Source organism: Procambarus clarkii, chromosome 20, assembly GCF_040958095.1.
Source record: "Procambarus clarkii isolate CNS0578487 chromosome 20, FALCON_Pclarkii_2.0, whole genome shotgun sequence".
Classification (NCBI taxonomy): domain Eukaryota; kingdom Metazoa; phylum Arthropoda; class Malacostraca; order Decapoda; family Cambaridae; genus Procambarus; species Procambarus clarkii.
Window position 1 is genome coordinate 426,186 of NC_091169.1, and position 5,369 is coordinate 431,554.

At 40.8% G+C, this 5,369-nt stretch overlaps 1 pseudogene; it reads left to right on the top strand.

Annotated features, from left to right (window-relative positions):
• Positions 1-579: 579 nt before the first annotated feature.
• On the top strand, positions 580-4,780 carry LOC138366676 (S-adenosylmethionine synthase pseudogene; annotated as a pseudogene).
• Positions 4,781-5,369: the final 589 nt, after the last annotated feature.

Here is a 5,369-nt window from a genome sequence, read left to right on the forward strand (position 1 = left end):
TTTGTTGTAATTGTAGAGGTAAGCATACTCCTTGGTCTTATCTATGCCCCATGAATCCTATAAATGCTGTTGCAGGGGGGTGGTATTCTGCCAGCTAAGGGGAAACAAACTAGCTAGGCCCACACAACTGAAAGTCCTAAAGTCCTGTAGTATACAAATGTAACCTAATTACTACTATTATATTGAATTTTTTGTAGTAACTTTACTAAACTAATCTATGCCTTTGAGATATGTATGTATGTATGTATGTATGTAAGCATCTTTCCCATTCAAAACAATATATAATTAACAAATTATAATGTTCGATAATTAAAGGATAATTGGATTAATAAAAGAAAACAAATTAAAAAATATATTTTTTTTGATTTATAGAGGGATATAAAAGAGGAGGTACTCCTGTTCAATTTCACTTGACACAGATGTCAGTAGCATATTATATACCTTGGGCAAAAGTTTATGTTGTGACTACCGGGCACACTGATTACCTTTGTCGACATGAACAATTTGAGAAAGAATGAGTCAAATAAAAGAAGGTGGTTATCACTCAGACGAGATATGAAGCCAATCTTCATAGACAGGATGAATGACTGGTTCAGGGAATACCAAATCCCAGAAGATATTGATACATTTGTTGATGACCTTAATCACCAAATTGAAAGTTGTCTTAGAATTCAGCGCCGTACGCCTCGACGAAGACCCCCTCGGAAGAAAATGCCTCGAGGCAAAGATCCACAGAGTAAAGCTGAAGAATTAATTCACATGTGGAGTAAGGCAGCATCCTCATCCTCCCTCTCAACGGAAATCGTCATGGAACAGATCCTGCTACAGAATGACAGAAGAACTAGAATAGCGAGAGCACAGTCTAGTGAGGACGAATATGGAGAACCTATCACAGCCCAGGAAGTAAGGGCGGCTGTTAAGAGAGGTAAAATTACAGCACCTGGTGAGGATGGCATTACCTACGACATACTTAATGCATTGTGTGAAGTGCCTGGGAATCCACTACTCCTATTGTTTAACAAATCATTCCTAAATGGAGTTCTGCCCACACAATGGAAACACGCCAAAATTGTTCCCATACCAAAACCGAATGACCCTGGCAATTACAGACCTATCAGTCTCGTGTCATGTACTTGCAAGATGCTGGAAAAGATCATCCTAAAACGACTGTTACACAAAATAGGTAGGTTTGGGGAAGGAGTCAATGGATATGTCAAAGGACGGAGCACAGCCAATTGTATAATTAATTACCTGGTTAATGACACGGCTAGGTACTCTGTATTTGTTGACATAAAAGGAGCCTTCGACAAAGCCCAGGGAATTGCGATCCTGGACGAGCTTGCATGTATGGGTGTCAAGGGGAGACTCATGAAATGGATTGAAGACTACCTCACAGGGAGGAAAGCTAAGGTCTACTTCAATGGAGCAATCTCAAGAACAATGAATATGGAACTCGGGACCCCCCAAGGAGGAGTCTTAAGCCCTACACTATTCAATGTACTTATGAATGCAATTGCCAATATTGATTTTCCTGAAGGAACACAACTAGTGGGATATGCAGATGATGTCCTAATACAAGCTCCCACCTTTGATAAAATAAAACAGGCCATTGAACTCCTTGGAAGGAAATGTATTGAGCTCGGTTTCACTCTCTCCACAAACAAGACAAAAGCATACTCCCATCGCAAGCGGAGAGAAAATGAAGAACTGCAAATTAATGGTGTAACACTTGAATGGGTTGACCACTATCGGTACCTTGGCGTCACCGTCGGTTCAAACAAGGGAAAGAAAGAGGAGCTCAATCAAATCATAGGAACATGCAAAAGTCGACTCAGGGAACTGAAACTGAAAGCTATGACTTGGAATGATGGCCATAGAGCCTCTATTGCTGTACTTAAAATGATGTACACAAACTATGTACGCTCCGTCATTGACAACGCAGCACCTGTTTTATGTACTTATTCACAAAGTGATATGAATAGGCTAGAAAGCATACAGGATGAAGCCATTTCAATCATTCTTGGAGTTCCAAAGAAAAAAACTGCTGAAATGTCCAATCTACAAAAAGAGTTATTATCCCTTCCCAGTATTAAAGAAAGAATTGTGGAACTGAATGCTAAGCTTGCAATTAGGATTGCCAGAGATCCCCATTATAATGACATGGCTAAAAAAAAATTGAGCTCTGTGCTACTTTCAGGGGGAAACAAGAGAAGCAAAAAATGGCATCACAGAGCAGTCGGCTACCTTGAAGATCTTCACCTACTTCAACAAGCTCGTGAGCTCATGCCTGTAGAAAGATTACCTCCCTGGGTGGATCCCCTGAATGACTCGTGCAGGATTATCATCAATGATATGGTAAAGAAAAAAACCAACATGGTACACAAAGAAATAAGCCACAAGTATCTTAAGGAAATTTATAATGAAGCTGGAGATGAACTAGATCAAATCTTCACTGATGGGTCATCTAATCCTATTAATGGCCGGGCGGGTGCAGCATACACGGTAATTAAGAAGGATGATGTATTTTTTCCTCCCAAAAATGAGGAAAAAGCGCGCATTGAGAACTATACCTCTTCAACACAAGCAGAGTTAACTGCCATTGCTATGGCGTTAAGGTATATTATTGAACAGAATACTACTGGTGCAGTGATTTGCACCGATTCGAGAGCAGCACTGCAAAGCCTAAATAAAGATCGGGACGAGAATCTTTCAATAGTCGCTGAAATTAAGAGAGTTGTGAAGGTACTAACCAACCAGGGAAGAGTTGTCAAGTTCCTGTGGATTCCCTCCCATGTTGGAATCTATGGAAATGAACGCGCAGATGTGTTGGCAGCTGAAGGCGCTGACGGAGACCATATTGAATACTTCATACCCAAGACTCTTCTAGAAATTAGAAGTATTATTAGGGAACATCATCGTCATCTCAATCATTATGAAACCCCCAAAAAAAGAGAATGTGGTGGTTGCGGGAGAGAATTAATAATAGAGAAAAAACATCTTGGATACAAATGTCCACACGTACAGCAGCTTTTTGTTAACAACATATAATAAAGATGATTTATAATGTATCTTATCTACCATTTGACAGAGGCTGTTTACCTTGGAGACTGGTTGGAAATATATGAATTGAATTTCAAATCTTATTGTTCCTTCTATTACATTTTTATATATGACTAATAAATACTTCTATAATTATTAACACAATATTATTATTATCCCTTTCACCAGATGGAATTATTATGTTCATAAAGAGTTAAGGATTACAGGTTACCAAATTATACATTCACTCTTCCAATTAGAATGAGTAATAATGTTTTTTTTTAATGGTTTATAATCATTTCAAAATAAAATAAATGATCCATATTCTTTTTTGACTCACAGTTTTGTTATAAGACAGAGCAGCTGCACACTTGCTTTACAGTTGCTCAGTTGCTCTCTCTCCATGTGACCAGGTTTGCGTTCTCTCTCTCTCTTTCTCTCTTCACACAATTAGGTCAATGTTTTTAATAATATTCCTTTACATAACGGATTTTTATTTAGTTAAAATCTAGCCAAGGAAACCTGGTCCCAAATTCAAGAGTACTTAGAGTAACATTTTCGTTCCCCAGGATAGTGTGCTGAGAGCATGGATGGAGATCATGAGACGTTCCTCTTCACCAGTGAGAGCGTAGGCGAAGGCCACCCCGACAAAATTTGCGATCAGATCAGCGACGCAGTGCTTGATGCCCATCTTAGCCAGGACCCTGACGCCAAAGTTGCTTGTGAAACGTGTACCAAAACTGGTATGATCCTGATCTGTGGGGAGATTACGTCCAAGGCCCAAGTTAATTATCAACAAATTGTGCGTGATATTGTTAAGAAAATTGGTTTTGATGATTCACGAAAGGGCTTTGACTACAAGACCTGCAATATTCTTCTGGCCCTGGAGCAAAAGTGTGCGGAGATTGCTAATGGTGTACACATCGGGCGCAGTGATGACAACACTGGTTCAGGGGACCAGGGACTGATGTTTGGTTATGCCACTGATGAGACCGACGAGTGCATGCCCTTAACTATTATGCTGGCACACCGTCTCAATCAGAAGATTGCAGAGCTGCGAAGAGATGGGACGTTCTGGTGGGCGCGACCTGACTGTAAGACTCAAGTCACATGCCAGTATGCCTTCGATCAAGGAGCTGTTATTCCCAAAAGAGTGAACACTGTTGTCGCTTCTGTACAGCACTCGGAACAAATTACTGTCGAAGCTTTGCGTGACGAGGTTTTAGAGAAGGTCATCAAGGTCATTATTCCTGAAAAATATATAGATACTCAAACGAAATACCACATCAACCCTTGCGGAGAATTCATCATGGGTGGACCTCAAGGTAACGTTGGGCTAACTGGTAGGAAAATCATCGTTGACACTTACGGTGGGTGGGGCGCTCACGGCGGGGGAGCATTCTCTGGCAAAGATTACACAAAGATTGACCGCTCAGCGGCCTATGCCGCCCGATGGGTTGCCAAGTCACTGGTGAAAAACAAATTATGTAGACGCTGTTTGGTTCAGGTATCTTACGCCATTAGTGTTGTGCACCCCATAAGCATCAGCATCTTCCACTATGGCACCTCACAGTACACATCAAAACAGCTTCTGAAGATTGTTAACCACAACTTTGATCTACGACTAGGACATATTGTCAAGGAGCTGGGCTTAAAGAGACCAATTTACAGTGATACGTCGTGTTATGGACATTTTGGACGGCAACAGTTCTCTTGGGAGCAGCCCAAGAAGTTGACCATCCCTGAATTTTAGAGTCAAATAATTCTTAAGGATGACTATCATTTTTACGTTTTTCATCAAGTCCCTGTTAATATGGGAGAACACTAATGTCTATGCTTGATTCACAACTCTCCTAAACATGAGAGTGAAGTTATACAACTTGAGAACACTTTCCCACCAGGAGACTTGAACCCTAGCCAGCACAGAAGCCTGGTGGGAACCTTTAATTTTATATTCAATTGATAGTTTTATATACTTTTTTGACGTTTTATATACCAGAGTATATAAAATCTCCGGGCCTTTTATATATCAGAGTAAATAAAATTAATATGACTCTATAAGACCAGCGTCTGGGTCAAGATAAATACGTTTTCTTCCACTAAACTGAATCCAGTTTTTTTTATCTTTTTTTCGGTGGGGGGTTCTATGTCCTCCTCCTCCTCCTCCTCCTCCTCCTCCAACTGTTTGTGGTTCTCCTCCTCCTCCTCCTCCTTCTCCTCCTCCAACTGTTTGTGGGTCTCCTCCTCCTCCTTCTCCTCCTCCAACTGTTTGTGGGTCTCCTCCTCCTCCTTCTCCTCCAACTGTTTGTGGGTCTCCTCCTCCTCCTCCT